This window comes from Alexandromys fortis, unplaced genomic scaffold (assembly GCF_014885135.2).
Source record: "Alexandromys fortis isolate MF-2015 unplaced genomic scaffold, M_Fortis_MF-2015_v1.1 scaffold_113, whole genome shotgun sequence".
NCBI classification, from domain to species: Eukaryota; Metazoa; Chordata; class Mammalia; order Rodentia; family Cricetidae; genus Alexandromys; species Alexandromys fortis.
The window spans coordinates 5,281,803-5,302,424 of NW_026067988.1; the positions used below are offsets into that span (position 1 = coordinate 5,281,803).

General features: G+C 40.8%; 1 pseudogene; it reads right to left on the minus strand.

Annotated features, from left to right (window-relative positions):
* Positions 1–4,418: 4,418 nt before the first annotated feature.
* Positions 4,419–20,622, minus strand: part of LOC126511988 (ATP synthase subunit ATP5MJ, mitochondrial-like) — a 60,405-nt pseudogene continuing 44,201 nt past the window's right edge.

Consider the following 20,622-nt stretch of genomic DNA (forward strand, 5'->3'; position numbering starts at 1 on the left):
CCCTTAGCACAGTTTTTTGAAAACAATGATTATACTACAAACAGATGAATGACCTTCCCTTATGTATCCATCTTTCATGGAGCCACAATACTTCACGCTTGGCACTGTTCTGTTACAGCCTTCTTCCAAGGTACAACTGGAAAGAATTTTGTTACTAATTAAGTAAAAATTTTCATCAATACAGAGTGACTTTTTTTTTTTGACAAAAATAGAGCAAATTAGATAAGCAAGCTTCTCTTTTCTTTCCAGTGTGTAGAAGGCTCGGAAGCATAAGCCTTCCTCGTGTAAGTACAGCTTCTCTGGTGCTGCCAGCTGCCACCACCTCTGCTTGTTCAATAGTTGGATATTTAGGACCTTCAGCTTTCCACTGCTTGCCACACAATGGTGTCTCCTGAGGACCTGACTCCAGAGAGAAAAGGATTATAGCCACATCAAGGAGAAAAAAAAAAAAAAAACCTTCAGCTCCATAGATTTATTCTAAGCACAGCTTAAAATAAACCCAAAAATAAACAAATGGTATATCTCTTTTAAGTTCTTTTGAACTTTTTACAAAACTCCTGCAACAAATAGAAGAGAATGTAATGTTTGCTGTTTTTGTTCAATCTTAAAATTGACTACGTGTAAGACATGAGGTCAGGTAACAGAAATACAACAGGGCAAAAGACCCCACGGCTGGTTTCTGTGAAGATAGATGCCATACAAGTGTCATATGATCCTATTTCAGTCGATATGGTGACCAGTGCTCCAAATAACAAACCGAGAAGGCACAGACAACAGCTTCTTCCAGCCTCCAGGCATGCAGCCTCCTCTCTTTGCCTGGCACTCCAGGGAACTCATGTGTTCAGGCTTCCCTTTGGGTTACACAGGAAATAGGGGTGGGGAGTGATGATGACAGATGTCAGGGCAATTACAGCCATCTTAATAAAGAATAATCAGAGGGAGGGTCTCCATCGTATACTCGTACTTATTTGGGGACAGCAGAGCAGCAGAGAGCTGTGATGGAAATAGGCGTGGCGTAGTGAACCCCTGGGCATATCGAGAGAATGAAGACAAGGGGGACATTTTAAAGACAACACTCAGATTGTGTGTGTGTGTATGTGTGTGTGTGTGTGCATATGTTGTATTGTGTATGGTACATGTACACATGGTGTGTGTGAACTTGGAGATGACATAGAATGTCTTCCTCTCTCCATCTTCATATTATTGCCATGAGGCCACTGAACTGGTAGTCTGATGTGTGACTATCCAGGCAGCCAGAAAGCTCTTGGGCTTCCCCTGTCTCTTTCTTCCTAATGCCAGGGCTACAGGCACATGCAACAATGCCTGGCGTTTTGTGCAATGCTGGGGATTCGAACTCAGATACTCACCTTTGGAGAACAAGTGTTTTATTATGTATGCACTGAGCTATCTTCCCTGCCCCTACATCAGATACTTTGATTACTATATCTTTGGTCACAATGATTAACACTAGAATGGTGTCCACGGGCACCTGGCCTTGCAGAAGTTTCTCTGTAGAAGCCTCTGTGCAAGCCTGATATCTAGCAGCGTCAACTATGACAACTGTAATCAAGCATTCATCTCTGTTGAAGGATCCTTCCTTTTAAACCTCATTTTTAAATATGCCTTGCACATATACCATTTGTATAGGATTTTATAGGATTTATCCATTTGATTCTAAAAGTTTTCACCTTGTTTAACACTTCTTTGGCTTCCCCATGGAGGCTAAGTTGCATTCTGCCTTCCATTGCTCAGACCACTTGTTGCCTTTGCCACTCAGGATGAAGGGTGGTCACAGCGCCTCACCATCCCTCTGTTCACCTCACCAGCCCTCTCCACGTCCAGGTCACCAATTGCCAGTGTGGGTGTGCCACCCATTTCCTTCTGGGATCCAACCACAGAGCAGAGAACTAGGGAATCCAGCTGAGCTGAACAAGGCTTGAGTTAAGAAGGATGAACTGTTTCCCATTGCCTCCAACACTTCCTCTGTCCTTCTGCTTCACCCTAGAAACATCTTTGTCAAGAGGGAAGTGGGGGGAGGGAACTACCCTATCACTGGTCTTTTTCTTTTCTCTTTCTTTTTGGGGATTGTACTGGAACTTGAACCTAGGGATCATATGTGCTAGACAAGCAAGCATTCCACCCTTGAGCTGCATTCCCAGAACCATTGGTTGTCTCACTAGCCTCCTGCTCAGCCCCAGCACTAAAACATGTCTCTTTCTGGCTTTATTAAAATGACTTTTCTTCTTACATCTTTAACATCTGAGGATTTCGCTTCCTCCTTATTCTTCCTTCTTGATGCTTCGTTTCCTGCCAGTGTCTCTCAGATATGGTGACCTCCCCACTGCTACCCATGATGTTACCAGCGTGCGCTTCACCTCTCCCTGCCCGTGTGTTTGCAGCCAGCACAGACCATTGATGTTGCCACGCCTTTGTTCACACTCTTCTCTTCTCTGGGATCCCCCTAACCTCACCTGTCCCTTCTGTCAAAATCCTATCCAGTGTAAATGCCACCATTCGAATGCTTTCCTAAAGGTCCCTGCAGGAAGTCCTCGCCTTCCATTATTTTGTTGTTCCCATAAATACTTTCCTTTAACCTTTGCTGCACTTCCTGCATGCTTTATAGTTTTGGTATTTGTGAAAATGTTCATTTTTCCCCTCCTCCTGTGTCTCTCAGCTCTGAGAAGGTAAGGGCCAGTATTTCTTTGGAAAATTTGACAACCCCTCAGAAAATGCCCAGCACACAGTGGGGATAGAGCAGCTTTCGTTTAGTGTTTATAAATAAATTACACATATTTCATCTTTCGTGTTATAGAAAATCATGCTAAAGTCATCCTTCTACAGTAAAATAAATGAAAGCATCCCTGTGCCATTTTTGTGTGTGGTCTTCGACGTGATGACCTCCACGATGCGTTTTTATCCCATGCTGTAATTAAAGTGTACAGCTAAGCACATGGAACCAGGAAAAGGAGACCTAAGAATATTTTTAGGCAAATCTTGGAAGACCTGATGTTACTCCTCCATTTCGAGTCTTTTCACATTTGAGAACCAGTAATGCTGATATATTTGTCATCACAGGAGAAAAATGAAATACAAACTGCTTAAGAGCCTCCAGGTACCACAGAGTGCACAGAACTCGGAAACAGGAATGAGACATAGAGAGATTAATTGCTAGAGAAGTGGAAATATGCTTCTTGCTCCACACTTCAATTTGGGCTGTCTGAACGCCCTCCTCCAGGAGACTTCTGGAGTGTCTACTGTTTGTTTTGATAATGTTGAAAGATGATGAACCTGAGATTTTTAACTCCCTAAATGCTTTCTGAGTCAATGGGTTCTGCGAAATTGAGTTTGGTTTTAAACATTAATACTTTAAGGTATGTTTAAAATGAAGTAATAAGAGCCAGCACTTATTAGTCATCTAACCATTCTCTGAGTCTTTGTGCCCTCTGCCTTGCAGATAACGTTGCTCTCTTTTCCTAGAAGAAGAAATAGAGACTCAAGGGCTGATGGGGAGATGGAGCAGTGTAAAAAATGTTTGCTGTGTAAGCCTGAGGACTTTACATCCCCAGGACCTATGTGAAAAAGAAAAAACCAAAACCCCAACAAAGAAACAAAAACAGGCACAGATGGATCAGTGGTCAAGAGCACTTGCTGCTCTTTGAGAGGACCTGCATTTCAGCACACATAACAACCTCTAACTGTAGATCCCAAGAATCCAACACCATCATTGGGCCCTCATGGGCACCAAGTACACACACAGCACAGCACCTATGCATACTTTCAAAACAACCATGCACATAAAATAAAATTTTAAAAAAATGAAGCTAGCCAGGTGTGGCAGCACACACCTGCAACCTTGGTCCTGAGGTGGTGTGGGAAGGTGGAGAGAGCTGGAGCTCAGTCTGAGAACTCTGGGCACATGGAGAGACCCTGTCTTGAAACAGAAGAGGGAGAGTGAAAGCTATGTGGCCTCTGACCTCCATGTGCACACACACATACATATATACACATGCATACACACATGAACATGCACAAATATGTATACATGTATACACCATTCATGGAAAAAAGGAAGGGAGGGAGGCAGGGAGAGATGGAGGAAAAAAGGGAGGGAGAAATAAAGGAAAGGAAGCAAGGAAGGAAGAAAAGCAGATTCAAGGCACTTATTAACTGTCTTGCTCTAGGGCCCAACTCTGGAGTGACTGCTCTTACTTGTTGCTGTCCTGGCCCGGGGGGGGGGGGTCCTTCTTTTTTGTCCCCATTTGGTGTATCTCAGATCTACTTACTGATGTCATTATCATCATTGAATACATTGTCAATGGGGCCTTAGATAAGTGTACAGTGATGGTCCATGCTCCCATCCAGCACAGCTTGCTCACATTTAGCTGACAGAGATCGTCTTGATTGGACCCAGGGAGCAGTTAATGATGGCCCTGGGCAGGTGCTGGACTGGAGCCTTCCCAAGCTCTACTTCTCCCATCAACACTTCTCCTTGTATGAAGGGGAAGATCATCAACCCCATTCCTACCCAAATTTCCTGGCAGACATGGGTGTAGTAGGTTTCATGGGGAGCCAGGCGTTCTTAATATGGTTTTGAAGCACAAGTGTTGAGGTCTTAAAGATAATGCAGGAAACCTTCTCTTTACACCATCACTGAAGTAACTGTCTTTGACTGTGGCCTTGACTGTCCCTTGGGCACACTGCCACCCTTGAGAAGCTCCACCATCCTAAATATTCCATCCTTTCACAAGACCTACAAAAAGACACAGCCAGGAAATGGATAAGACAGGTTGTGCTGGGAGTGGCCCAGGCCAGCTTAGGCCTGAGTGTTTGGACCAACAACAGCTTCGATATGAGCCCGCTAGTCTGCTGGCAAAGCGCTCAGATGGGCAGAGGAGGATTGTCCTTCTAATCACAGGAACAAGGACACGCATCATCTTCTGTTTCCAAACTCACTCTCGCACAGGGAGGTTTCAAGTGGTTGAGGGGAGATGTTTTGCACTGCTCCTTCTGCATATTTAAACAGGCTTTTCTCAGTTGTTACATAAACTGTTTAAACATCAGAAGCTTCAAAGACATAGAAACCTGGCAAAGGAGCCAATTTGTGTCAAGTTGGAGCTATATTTTTTAATGGCAATCTCAGCCATCTAAGTGCTCTTTTTCCTATTATCTGTCTCACCTGCAACAACACACCTCCAGAGTAGCACGAGGGACAGTGTTCACAAAGCAATTCGAAAAGCTGATTTGGGTAGGTGGAGGAATGAGTCAAGCCAGTTTTTTTTTTCCTTCTTTTGTAGGTTATGGAAAAGAAAACCCCCTTTGAGAGGGCAAGAAGTTAAAAAGTGGGGAAGAAGGGAACATAGTATCTCATCTAAAATCCCCCAAAGAAGCATGACTATTGTAGGAAGCAGAGTGTGAACATCACTTAGGAAGGAGACCTCTTGGTGAGAGATGTGTCTTGCTGAAGCATTACTGCACAGAAGACTTCAAAGCTTATACTCCAATGGCATAAGCCATTGTCAACGTAATCTAAAACGATGCATTTGTTTTTAATAAAAGTAAAAACAGTAGAACTTGGTCACAATTTTATGTAAATTCATCTTTGCATTTCAATCTTCAAGAGTTACTTAATTTTTCTCAAAGTATTGGCCAAATTTGCAAGAGGCAGATGAAAATAAATATCCCCATCTTGCAAAGAATGCACTCAGTCAACAATTTCCATGTCTTAGAAACAGTGGGTGAGAATGACCTTGTACTCCTAATCCTGCTTCTCACGAGTGTCAGGGCTGAGACTACAGGTGTGCATCACCTGCTGGCCTCCAACCTAAGAATATTAGACAGACAGGTGAGCACATAAACAGAGAAAGACACCATCACTTTTCCCCGTTAAAATTAGTATTTTATTGGACATTTAAATTTATATTTAATTCCTACACAAAAGGCAAAATATCAGTTGTGAAAAATCAGGAGCCCTGAATAAACAGGAGAGTGTAGGGGATGGAAAGATGGCTCAGAGGTTAAGAGCACTGACTGTTCTTCCAGAGGTCCTGAGTTCAATTCCCAGCAACCACATGGTGGCTCACAGCCATCTGTAATGAGATCTGGTGCCCTTTTTTGGCATGCAAGCATACATGGAAGGAATGTTGTATACATAATAATTAAATAAATCTTAAAAAAAAAAACACAGGAGAGTGTAATTGACAATGGTCCTGAATGTTCAAATGACTGACAAAGCTGATCTGTTAAGAGACATTTCCTTGATGCTGCTTCATTGATGACGTCAGGGTGCTCCTCTCTCTCTCTCTCTCTCTCTCTCTCTCTCTCTCTCTCTCTCTCTCTTTTTTTTCTCTCTCTCTCTCTGTTTTTCTTATTCCCTGTTTTCTTAGCCAAGAAGGGAAGTTGCATGAAACAAGTTCCTTTCTTTCTGGGGTTTCCCTTCCTGAAGTCCCCTGTCCTGATCACATAGCAGAGTAAGATTTATAGTGGCAGGTCCAGAGTTACTGCCTTCTTCCCCTCTGCCAATACCTAACATACCAAAAGATTTGGTAACCATTCGGTAACCACATGGTCTCGTTCACTGATTTCCTAGAGCATGATTCCTTAAAACACCTTTCATTTGAAGTAACAGGCCCAATTCATCAAGTTACTAATAATGGTTTCAATTTTAAACACGATACCATTCAAGGAATACTGATCAGCAACTTGCTATCTAAAACTTTAGTTTTTATGTTAACTAAATCATGCAAAACCTAAAGAGAAAATATCTTGGCAGTTCTTTCGTAAGAAATTCAATGTGAAATTACCTTATTATACAGCCATTACACTCCTTGATATATGCGCAGGAGACTTGAGAGCAGGTACGTAATATATGCACGTGTGAATCAGTAGCAGCACTATCCGTAATGGTCAAAGGGCAAGTAGCCCAAACGTCCATCAATGGATGGCACCGGAATATTATTTGGCCATAGGGGGGAAAATAAAGTACTGATGCATGTTGCAACAATGGATGAATCTTGAAACTATTATGCTAAGTGAAAGCAGTTAGGTCAGTCATGGATTGCATTTATGAAATACCAGAATAAAGTAACCCATGGGGAGTTGTTGTTGGCAAGAGAAAGTAGCTACTGGATGGGTAAATGACAAGGAAAATGTTCTGGAACTAGATGGAAGCGGTGGCTTATCAACACTGTGAACATACTAAATACCACTCAGTCCTTATCACTTAAAAATGTGCTATGTTTTACAAATTTTACCTTTAAAAAACAAAACTTCTAGGAAAAAATGTTAAATATGAAGACTTAAAATGTGGCTCAGAAAATATAAGCAGTCCTATATAAATTAATACACTGTGTGACGGTCAGTTTTAACTATATTCCTGACACAGCCTAGGATTGTCTGGGAAGAGAGTCTCTGAGAGATTGTCTGGATTGGGTTGGTCTGTGGGCAGGTCTCTGGCAGATTGTTTTAACTATGTTAATTGACATTGGAACATGCAACACACTGTGGGTGGCACCATTCCCTAGGTTTGGGTCCTGGACTCTATAAGAGTCAAGAGTGAGCTAAGTAGTAAACACACACATATGTGTGTGTGTGTGCACTAATTTTGCTTTACTTTCAATTGCAGATGTCATGTCCCTGTTTTAAGTGCTCGCTGCCTTGACTTCTCCACAATGAAGCGTCATAACCTAGAGTTGTCAGCTAAAATAAGCTCCTTCTCCCCTCATTTATTTTTGTCAGAGTATTTTATCATAGCAACAGAAATAAAACTATGAAAATTGGGGTGCAGTTTCTTTAAAAAGATGGAAACAAGTCTACCAGGTGATCCAGCTATACTGATCTTTGAGCTTTTATTCTACTACAGAGATATCTGCTTATCCATTTTCATTGTTGATCTATTTACAAAAGCCAGGAAGTAGAAATACATAGATGTCCACCAGCAGAAAAATGGATAATAAAAATGTGGCTCGATTACATAGTGGAATATTATTCATCTATTATGAAAAATGAAATTATAAAATTTTCAGATAAATTGGTGGAGTTGGAAATAACCATTCTGAGTGTGGTAACAGAAATCCAGAAATATGAATATCACATGTTCTCGCTCATGTGTGGATGCTAGCTTTTAATCTTTAGATATATGTGTTTAAATTAACCCATAGATGTCAGTACAGGGGTCTTGGGAGGGGATATTCAAGGGAGGGAAGACAGAATATAAGTGGTATAAAGGGGCAGTCAGAAATAATGATACAAGAAAGGGTTAACTGGGTAAAGAGAGGGTAGGGAAAAAGAGGGAGTATGTGGAATGATAAATAACATTAAAGACCTTAGAAAAAGCCCCACACAAACCTCCTACTGTAGAAGCTTCATAAAATACATAGACACATATAAAGAGTTTAAATAGATTTACCCTATAACAAGGGGACAGTGGCTCTCTGAGACACCACAGATTATCAAATAAAAATCTCATTGTCGGGAATGTATTGCCTCTTTTGGAGTTGCTGGTGAGTGGGCTCTCTCTCTCTCTCTCTCTCTCTCTCTCTCTCTCTCTGGGTGTGTATGTTTAACAAACATAATAAAATAAAAAGAAGTTGTCTATTTGAGAGGGGGCAAGGGAGGGTTCTGAGGAGAGTATCTGTGAAGAGCTGAGGGAGGAGGGGAAGGGGGACAACGTGATGACCTTTTGCAAGTCCTACCATCTTGTGCACGAACTATGTTAGCTATGTTCAGGCCTGTATGCTGTTACCCTGTCTGCTGTTGAATTCCCTCCCGTGTCTCAAGCCAGTCACCTTCCAGAACCTTGCTTCATCTTTATGTTCCCTTTCAAGATCCAAAATCTATGCAGAACTTTCTCTGCTAAGCTAAAAACACCCTGGAAGAATCTACTTCCTTTTCACTTTGGTTAGCTTTTCCCACTAATATTCAACACTAGATTGATATTTAAGTTCTCTTTTATTGTCAGACCAAAATTCCATTGGGAGAGAATAGAGTTGCATACAAATGTATTCATCACATTGATTATTTCTTCTTGAAATTTTTTAAATAAAATATTAACCTGGTATATATGGAAAAACAATTAGAGCCTGTTGTTTCCATATTTAAAAAAGTATAATTCAATTCATATTCTCTGTTAATTCAAAAAGCATTTTTATCTCATTTAAACACCTGTTTTATTTTTTTAAATAATAAAGCATATATATACTCTTATTTGCTGGTATTTTGATAAGTCACACTAATTACACTGGGTTGATTTCATTTTAATGCACATAGTTCCTCTTTTTGATATGATTATTATTAAAATACAACATTTAATTTTTAAAAAGCTGCAGGAAAATTGAGCTCATCATTTTCTTTTGTTATGATAATTTGACAGCAAAAAACATGTTATACTGAATTTTAACAAAATCTTTTCCCTTGCTATGCTGTTTCACTAAGGCATACAAACAGTGGCCATTAGTGACAAGCAATAGTCAACACTAGTGCCAGCAAAATCAACACCAGTGTGATGTGCAAGGTCACACAACACAGCACAACACCACAGCCTCATCATGCCTTCGATAATAAGAGCAGGTGACATGCATGGCCACTATTGTGACCTTCTTGCCTCGGATGAGAAAATTAGGACACAGAAGTTTTAAGAGGTGACAATGTCTAACATACAGCTCTGTCGTCATCCAACATTTGGCAGGTATTCAAGCTGACGGCACAGGCCCACCTTCAACTACTTGGGAGATTTAGACAAGGGAATCATGAGTTCGGCCCTTCGAGATAAATGGCAACGGATGTAGGTCATCTGCTTCATGCTTGCTCACCTCGTACTCACGAAGCCTTCTGTTCAAACACCATTACCACAAATGAACAAACAATCTCCCTCCCAGAGAGAACATTTGCCTCAGAGACATGTTCACAAACATAAACAAATATTTTGAGCGAAATCAGGGGTGGTAGAGCTACTTCTAATGTATTTCAAGTATTTCGAGCTGTGTGTGGAGGTGCGCATTTGTGATCCTAGCGCTTAAGAGACTGTGGCAGAGGCCAGGGAGAGGGGTCAGCAGGTAGAGGTGTTTGCCACCAACCCCGACGATCAGTTTGATCCGTGTAACTTAAATCATGGAAGGAACGAATCACCTTTCACAAGTTGTCCCTGACCTCCTCAGGAAACCCCGATTCCAATTCCGTGTTTGCACAGGAAGTTCACCAGTCCTTTCTGCTACCGATGAGGATACTGTCTTTTTGTACCCGTTAGTGTGTCCTCGCCCACGCCTTTCCTGCCTCCTTCAGCGAGTTTATATTCCACAGTCTCGCAATTTTGTAAATTTTGGGGGCAGCCTCTTCATTTAATTCTCAGCTTTGGCTAACTTTCTTATTGTGTGTCGCCTTTGAGGTTCAGACTGTAAACGTTGTCACCGGTCTCCTTGTTCTGTATCTTTTGCCTCCGGTTATTCTTATCTCTGATTACTTCCCTCGGGTCCTATTCATGGAGGTGGCCCCTTGCCACTGGCAGGACACCTAACGCTAGATCATTCACAGAACCCCGGGAGACGGAGTAATTGCCTCCTGAACACTTTCCCTTTCCTTCCTGTTTGCTCTCCTGTCCCTCTGTGTGATGCTCGGTGGAGGCTTCGCTTTTTGCAAATTGCTTTTCTCCTTTTTTTTTTCAGATTAACTCACCTCAATCATTAAAATTATTTGAAATAACTGTGTTATACATCTCTGTAGCTCAGACACAACAAGCAGACTTTTGCAGCCCTCCTTTTGTACTGGGCGATTGCTTCGCATCTCTTACTCTGGTAGAGATCTTTGTTTTGCATGCTAAAGACACTTAACCCTAACTTTAAATTGTTTTGGACAACCGGCCAAAAATAGTCTGAAATATCTCTTTGTATTACTTTCTAAAACTGGGGCATATGAAGGAAAATTCTGCTGTGAACAAGACTTCAGGAGTATATTGAAAGCCCTAGAGTTATGCCATATAATAATATACTTTTATAAAATAACTACAAATGAATTACCTGTTGTCAACAAAAATCAAACTAGAACCTTTAATAGGTAATTGTCTCAACAATATAAAAATTGAAATGTTTCTATTATATCTTTTTTCCTTAAAAAGAATTCTTCCTGAATTTGCCTTAGATGACTTGGCTTTCGTGGAATGTGTCTTTCTGTGGTGGCTTGGGGTCTTAGACTTGTTTGGGGGCTTCACTCTTTTTGTTGTTATTATTTTTTGCTAAATCCAGGTCTTGTTGTATGTCCTACTTTTTTTATTATTTTAGAATTTTATAGATGCAAAACAATGGGTTTTGATCAAATGTACCTCCCCTTTCCGCCCCTTCAACCTCTATCTTATCCCCCCCACTACTTTTGTGTCCCAACTTCATGTGTTCTTTTTCTTTTGTTAAATAAACCACTCAGTTCACTTGATGCTGCCATTATGCCCATGAGTGTAAAGCCATCTCCTGGAACATGGTAGTGTTATGCCCAGATCCGCGAAGTCCCCCAAAAACCAACAAGGAGACCAAGTCCCATATGCAAAAGCAAAGAGCCTTTATTTCATACAAGTTTGCAAACTTGGTCTTTCCGCATGCCCAACATACTGAAATAATTGGAGAGCCCCAAGCTCAGTTAGAGTTGGGATTTTATAGTATTTTAAAGATGGGGATGAGGACGGATTTCTAAGTTCAGGACCCTTGATTGGCTGATATTTGTCTACAGGTGTCCTGGTGAGTGTGCTGGCAGGTGATCCTATCTACAAAACGGTTGGAACATTCGTTAGGCATTTCCTTTGGATGGTCTGTTCTTGAGTGGTGCTCAGGTAATCTCAGTTTAAGGTTCTTCCTGCAACCAGGTAAACTACTGAGGGTAAACTTCAGGGTAACTTCAGGGTAAACTACTAAGACTCAGGTCCTACTCTGTCAGGTGATAATGGTTGGAAGTAAAGAACTTCCTTTGGGTGGTATGTTTCTATTTAGCTTTTCATGGCTGGGTCTTACAGGTAGCCTCTCAGGGTCTACATCCCAGAAGAAAACTTTCTCATTCTTTCCCAGGAGCTAGCAATTGCCAATACCACCTCAGCTAGGGGTGGAGCTTTGTGCCCAGCCCCATCACATATTGGGATTTTTGTCTGACCTAATTTTGCACAGATCTAGTCACAGTACTGTGTGTCCACAATGTGCAGCTGCCCTGTTATTTGTAGAAAAGAGTTTCACTGTAATTACCCATTGCCTTTGGGTCAGATAATCTTTCATTTGCCTCTTTTTTTTTTTTTTTTTGATGATTCCTGGGCCTTGATAGGAAGGAATATGATACAGATGTTCAATTTAGGACTCATCACCTTTCTGTTTCTAGTCTGCACGTTGATCAGTTGTGGGTCTCTGTGTTAATTGGTACCTCCTGCAAAATAAGCTTCGCTAATGAAGACTGAGTGATGCACTAACCTACAAGAATAATAAGTGTTGGTTTAGTACTACACTCATTTAGGACATTAATGGTAGAAAGTTATCCCCTAGGGCCTCTGACCTACCCAGTCTCCAGTTCTTGGTCCTGCTAATGGGGCCAGGCATTGTGGAGTGGGTCTTAAATCCAATCAGAAGGTGATGGCTACTCTCCTATTTTTACCACTGTTGCACAGGTGAGCACATCTTCACAGGCTGGCTATTATTGCACTGTACATAGTTAGATGAAACTAATGGTTACTTTTCGTCAATGGTAACGTACATAGTACCTTCCAGCAGCTAGCAATGATAAAGCTTCCATATTGATACAAGCTTGGATTCTCCATGCTGTATGACTCACATATGTGTCTCTGTGTGTATGCAAACATATAAATACAACTTGCCAGTCTGTTTTTGTTGTCTCTGTGTCCACGGGTAGAGCCCCAACGAATTTTTCCCCTTCCATGTTAACATCTCTATGGGTATTGCCATTGTTTCAATCTTATGTGTGCAGATGTATTATTATATGTGCAGCAATGTTACCTGAGAAGCCACATAAGTGCGGGCACTATGATGCAGATGTATCCATGTGCCTGGACTTCCCATGTCTGTTGATCTCTGCTCTGTGTCCAGTTTTTTTACTCAGCAGTGTTTACAACTAACTACCCTATTCACAATAGCCAGGAAAAAGAAACAACCTAAATGTCCTTCAACAGGTGAATGGATAATGAAAATGTGGTACATATATACTATGAAATATTATTTAGCTGTAAAGAAAAATAAAATTTCCAGGTAAATTCATGGACCTAAAAAAAGATTATATTGAGTATGGTAACCCAAACCCAGAGAGACACATGACACACATTCTCTCTCATCTGGGCTTACCAGCTCTCAACAATCAGGTGCGAATATAAAATGCAGAATAATAACTGAAACCAGGAAAGTATAAAGGCACTATAGGCTGTAGTGAGGCTTGGGAAGGTAATGGCAGGACACAGGTGATAAGAAATGGCAAATGGAACAATGGATAGGAGATCTCCAACTGGGGAGGAAGGAGGGAAGTCAACACAGAAGAAGGGGGAGGAGGAAGAATAAGTAAGATGAAGGTTATTTGAAAAAGCCTCAAGGAATCATATTATTTTATATTTACTTAAAATTATACACAGTATGGCAGGACAGTAGTAGCACACATCTTTAATCCCAACACTCAGTGAGCAGAGTCAGGTGGATCTCTGAGTTCACAGCCAGCCTGGTCTACAGAGGGAGTCTGAGAATAGACAGGGCTACACAGAGAAACCCTGTCTTGAAAAAAAAAAAAAAAAAGAAAGAATAAAAGAAAAAGAAAAAAAGAAAGAATTATATTATATATAAGTGTATGCACGCACATACAGAAGTTAAGCCATTTGGGCTGTCAATGCTTCCCACAATAATCAAAAAAAAAAAAAAAGAAAGAATTATATTATATATAAGTGTATGCACGCACATACAGAAGTTAAGCCATTTGGGCTGTCAATGCTTCCCACAATAATCATAGATTAACAAAAAGCCAGTCAGTACCAGAAACAAGAAACTTTCATATGAAGGGTTGGTCAAGATAGCTCAAGTGACTTCCCAAACAATATAGATTATCACTGCTTGCCTCTCAATGATTGAAGATAAGTCCCCTATTACTAAAGATACCAAACAATGACTCAAGGTGGATCTGGCATAAAAGCCTTATTTTTGCAGTCTAGCTTGAATGGTTCCAGAAAATACTGTAAAAACTGCCAAGGGAGGGAAGCAATTAACTGGTTCTGTCTTGCTGCAATACCTGTGACAATTGACGAGATGAAGGTGTAAGAAGTCACGCTCACGTCTCTGTGAGAAGCAACACTCACTCAACAGGAAAGGATCCTGCTAGGTACTAGAAACCTAGCCAGTTTTCCAGGGCTAGTGAAGGCATAGATCTTAGCGAAGAGTCTGCACCCATCACTTCTTCGCTAGACCATCATAATTCCTTATGACATTCTAAATCTCAGCCTTGCCAACAAAACTTATCTGGATAGCAATGAGATGGGGACTACAAGAACAAGCGAAACCTTAGTACCCTCAGAACATAGTAGCATCAACTTGTCAAACTGCAGTTAATAGGGACCCGCACCATTGAGGAACCTTGGAAATAATTGTCTTACATTTGGCTGAGTGTAGTGATATTTTGTTTGTGCTTTCACAAAGCTTGCTCAACGATCAGAGTGCAGAGCTAGCCACGCTAGTTCATCATAGAGGCCAGACAGTGGTGGCACACACATTTAATTCTAGCACTCAGGAGACAGAAGCAGAAGGACCGCAGTGAGTTCAAGGCAACTCCGAGCTAAAGAGACTGAATCAGTCTAAAAGAGAAACAGAGCCAAGTGGTGATGACTCACCTTTAATCCCATCACTAGGGAGGTGGAGACAGGAGGGATGTGGCTGGGTGAGTGATAAGGTTGAAGGAGACAGGAGCTCAGGATTCGGTCTAAGGTTTCCTAGAGATAGCATTCAGTCTGAGGACTTGTAGAAATGGGATATCCCATTCCAGCTGAGGATTTTGTAGAGGTAGGAACTAGTGGCTGGCTCCTCTGCTTCTCTGAATTTCAGCTTTCACCTCATTTTATCTGACTCCAGGTTTTTATTATTAAAACCAATTAGAAATCGCGCCACAGATGAGCCTTTAGGTATACCCAGGATGACTGCATCAACCTACGGCTGCACACTGGGTTAACAAGATGTTAGATCTACCACAAGAGAAGACTACTAGTCACTCTATTGCCATTGAGGTGTCCCTATGCATCTTTAATTAATCTTCACATAGTCCTGAAAGAGATTTTTCAAGATGATGCAGGGGACTTTGAATTCCTGTGGTTGAAATTTTAAAACATAGGTAAGGAAGACAGAATAATTTTCTCGCTAGTGCTTGAACCGTGCCAAAAGCACTTTCATCACCCGTCTCCATCTATAGTCAAGTCACATGGAAAATCAATTTTTAGGCTGTGTGGACAGCAATAATAAAGTCCGGGATGGACGGCGGGAGAGGGGAAATGAAGAAGCCACATGGTGTTCTAGAAATAGCTGGGACTGATTTAAAGAGATGGAAGCTCATCAGCTAGAACACAGCCCATCCTCTCAGGGCAATCTGGAGACAAAAGGCTGCGACTGTGGTGGGTCCTACACGTGTCCAGGAACTGGGAACTGGCACTGTGATAACGTGAATTGAATGGACAGTCGCGTATCCCAGAGATCTGCAAAGACCCACGGTCCAAGCAAATGTGAACGCCAGAGGAGAGGTGAAACTGGGAGGCATGGCTGGATTAAAGCTCACTTGGCCGTTCATTATCCGACCATCCAGGTCTTAATGATCGTAGCTCATCAGTAAGACAGAGGAGAATGTAAGAGGAAGGCTGGTGCTCAGAATGACTTTGTATTGCCCTAGGCAAAAGCAGATGCAATTGAAGATGGAAGTCCTTCCGAGGTCATTATACACTAAGGTCCCTCTGTCTGCTAATAGGAGTATAGCACTGTCAGCTTCCAGATTTTAATAATACATTATGATTATGTAACAGGCTATTATTGGAGAATGCTGGGCAGAGAGGCTATGTAGAAACTCTTCTGCGGTTTGTGAGCCTTGCCTAAAAAGTTTCAAATACCAAGCAAAACAAAATATAAAGATTCATCTGCATGTGAATTTGTGTCTGCCTGTGTCCAGTGATCCATTAGTCAAGAAAAGATGGCCTACATTAGCAGCAGGGGAAGCCGTTGCCTTTCCATCTTGTTGTAGCAGATTGCTACCTGACACGCGGCTTTAAGATCCAGAAAGCACAAAGTGGGTCCATTCTATGCAAGTACAATACTGGGACAGACCTTGGTATTAGAGAGTCCGTGTGGGTTTTAGTCCGCTTTCTGCTAATGGAGGAAAATGCCAAGTTGGGGTAGTTTATAGCAGAGTTCATTATTGTTAATTGTTCTGCATTTGACAACTGCGTTGGTGAAAGTCTCCTGCTGCTTCAACTCATGGAAGGACATGAAAGAGTAAGAGGAGACATATGAGAGACAAGAGGAAGAGTTAAATACATTTGTAATACCCCATTCTCATTATAGCTAATCAGGTCCTATGATAGTGAGAACTCAAGCAAGACAGGCATGGCGTCAATTGATAAGTGCTCTACCTTCATGACCCAAACATCTTCTGCTAGGTTCTCCTTCTCAATATTGAGGAATTTTGTTCAACATGGATTTATAAGGTGACAATATTTAATTGGCATATTTATAAAAAAAAAACGGAAAATACTGTTTCCAACAGGAAAATAAAGCCCACAGTTTAGGAGTACTTGGTGCACGTGTCAAGAGAATGTGAGCATACAGTCTGTGCCCCACACCTGAAGTAGCTCGTGGCTGGGCCCAGGGACTAGCATTCCTCTCCAAGGGCAGGGAAATAGGTGACCCTCCTTGGGAACCCACTGCTTCCTTCCTTTATGTCCCTGCTGGCCCACTTCCACCCTTACAAGCTACTAAAAACCAGACCAGACTTTCTGCATGATCCATCCACCCAGAGACTAAATGTAACCTTCTCTCAAGTGCCTGAGCCCCTGGGTAACTCCCACTTTCTAGTTCTTCAGTTATACACTTACCCCATGACCACATCCTTCTCCAATGGTCATATCCTAATTTTCTATCAAACCACAGAACCCGAATTCAGAAAATGCTCACATGAACCTTTAATATTTTCATTTTCCCTTCCCTGCACATAATTATTCTGTTTAAAGTTACTCTGCCATATTTGTTGTTGCCCATCACAGGCAAACACATGGAAATATCAGAATAATTATTGATGGTCACCAACATACTTTGGCCAGTCTAGACTCAGAGACATCCAAGGGAGACTAATGAGAAAGGTTAGTGCCCATGTTGTCCCAGGTTTCTACGGTTCACACATCTTTCCCTCCCAGTGCTTTTGCACTTATTGATCAGGTAGTAGCTGAGATGGGGAGAATCTTGCTTACATGGACTCTAACAACAGTATTAGGAGAGAAGATCAGAAATGCATAGGTCACGTCACTTCTTAAGGAATAGATGCTAAAGATGTGGGAAGACAATTGAAGCAAAAATTAAGAACAGTCTAATACAGATGAAATTCAAGTCAAGCCATATTACATAGCCACTTTTGTAGCAAAAAAAAAAAAACAGAGTATGAGGGCTGTGCGTATAAAATCACTTGATGTGCAAACATACATAGAACCTGTATTTGAATTCCCAGTACATTAAAAGTTGGATGTGTCAGGGCTGGAGAGATGACTCAGCGGTTAAGAGCATTGCCTGCTCTTCCAAAGGTCCTGAGTTCAATTCCCAGCAACCACATGGTGGCTCACAACCATCTGTAATGAGGTCTGGTGCCCTCTTCTGGCCTATACACAGACAGAATATTGTATACATAATAAATAAATATAAAAAAGAATTATTTAAAAAAAGTTAAATGTGTCTGTAAATGCATAGGATTCCAACACTGGAAGGTGTCAACAGATAAAGACAGATTACTACGTTTTGTTAGGTGCCATTCTAGTTCAGTGTGAGGCCCTGCTGCAAGGGAACAAGGCAAAGTGGTAGAGCAGGGCAACCAACACCCTCCTCTCTGCCTCCACACACACAGGGTGCCCTGGCTAGTTTTTATGTCACCTCAACACAAGCAAGAGTTATTATAGAAGAGGGAACCTCAGCTAAGAAAAAATGCTCCCCCCACCCACAAGATTGGCCTGTGGGCAAACCTGTGGTACATATTCTTGATGGAGAATTTATGCGGGAGGGCACAATTGATGTGGATGGTGCCATCCCACGCTGAGTGCTATTAAAAACAAACAAACAAAAAATAAAACAGGCTAAGCATACCATGAGCTAACAGTGAGCCTTCAGATTGCTATGCAGTTCCTACCATAATCTAGTTCAATAATGGACTATTACCTGGAAATGTGAGCAAAATAAACCCTTTTCTCCACAAGTTGCTTTTGATCATAGTACTTTATCACAGCAATAGTAACCCTACCTAAGACACAAAGATATACACACATGAAAATACAACACACATACACACGACTAGAATATCAGAAAATTCATAGTATTTAGTTTAATAAAAAGTGAGAGTACAGTCTCATTTATGAGGTGCTTCAAAAAGGCAATAAGTTGTGTTAGGTTATTTGGTGGTTTACTGATGTATTTTATGGTTTATCTTGATGTATATTTATGTATGTATGTATGTATGTATGTATGTATGTATGTATGTAATTGAAAATGATTCACTAAAGCTTGAGATATAACGCAAAGCCTGAGGACATGAGTGCAACTCCCAGAATCCCTGTATTTACTTTTTAAGATGACTAATAACTGTGAACCCTGTGAGCTACATCAATGACCAACATTCTAACATCATGAGATATAGTTTTTAGATTATAAACAGGCTGACATGCAATCTTTGTTTCTTAGTTCTCCTTCCTCCCTTCCTCCTTCTCTCGTTCCCTCCTTCCCATTACATCACAGACATCTTTGAAAACAACTTTGGATGCCAATTAACCTAAACATAACATTTTTTTGTGTGTAAGTAAACAAACAAGCAAGAATGAATAAATGGTTGTATGAATAATTAAGCATTCCAATTTAATCTAAAAATTATCAGGCTTCCTTCCCAATGGCCCCTTAGAAAGAAATAAAGTCTTTTATTTAGCTAGAACTACCAAAAAATGAAAGGGAAAAGAAAGAAAGAAAGAAAGAAAGAAAGAAAGAAAGAAAGAAAGAAAGAAAGAAAGGAAGGAAGGAAGGAAGGAAAAAAGGAAGAGAGGAAGGACAAAAGGAAGGAATGGAAGAAAAAGAAAAGTCTCACAGTTGAATGGATAGGCTGCTGTAAGAGAATAAAGCATCTAAAGAGGAAAAACTTCTGACTGGGATTTTAAAATTAAATTATCTAGATAATCATGCAATTCTTCATTTTATTTCAATAATGTACACAAACCTAGCTGGAGTCTTGCCTCCAATGCTCTATTTACTCAGCATGACTGCAACCACTGAGCTTCCCTGTATTCCTTTTTTGTCCCTAGGTTTTTTTTTTCCCTTAAAATAAGTAAGCAAGGTTGAGGAAAGCTTGAAAAGAAGAAGGAAGAATGAGTGATTTGATCATCACAAACCCCAGAGCCCTGTTAAAAAGTATTTGTACTTTAAAAAATGTTTTTTGCTGAAAGCTTTTTCGGGAGAAATAAATTATACTGACTCTATATAAATAAAAGCAGAAAGAGCAAAGACGAACATGAACATATATTACCAATGCCATTCATCAAATATAGTTGACACTTCAATCTAATCCGGCAAATGAAAACACAGAAGTTTATAGAGTTATAGGAAGTAAGCAATTTAAACACACCAGGGCACAAGGTCATCGAACAACACAGCTGGAAGATGGCCCCTTTCCTATCTTTTCTCTCTCTCGCTCTCTTTCATCCTTCGGAAACTCACAAACAGTGACTGATAATCCATCTTTCTCACAGAGTGAGGTGATCTTTAAACAGATAATTAATAGCAGCCATCCAAATGTTCCTTAACAAGTCCACCTTCCTCTGCTGTCATAAAATAAAAGGACACCTCGTGCATTTCACAGGATCATTATGGTACAAGGTTTCTCTTTCCATAATAAAGTAATACATTTCTTAACTAATTAGTTCATTAATTTTAAATGCGGTTCCCAGTAAAAACTCTTTGAGATAGTTAATCTTTCTTTAAAGTATGTGAGATTGCAAAAAGAAAAAAAAGCAATAAAGGAAGGAAGGAAGGAAGGAAGGAAGGAAGGAAGGAAGGAAGGAAGGAAAGAAAGAAAGAAAGAAAGAAAGAAAGAAAGAAAGAAAGAAAGAAAGAAAGAAAGAAAGAAAGAGGGAAGCTAGGAAGAAAGAGTTCTCAGAGCCCTGTCACCGCTTGTCATGAATGGTCTGAATGGGTGAGGCGATCCAGAGCTGTAAAAGCAGATCTCATTTGTTTTGAGAGCAAACTTCCGTGGCTGCTTTATAACAAGAAATCATATCCATGTCATCCAGATGCTGTGAGAAACTTTACGGTTCCAATTAGGAACGGACAGTTTGCCATGCATCGCTCAGACACTTTGCTAGTCTATATGTAAATACTTCAGTAAAACCACTGAACGGTGATGGAGTTC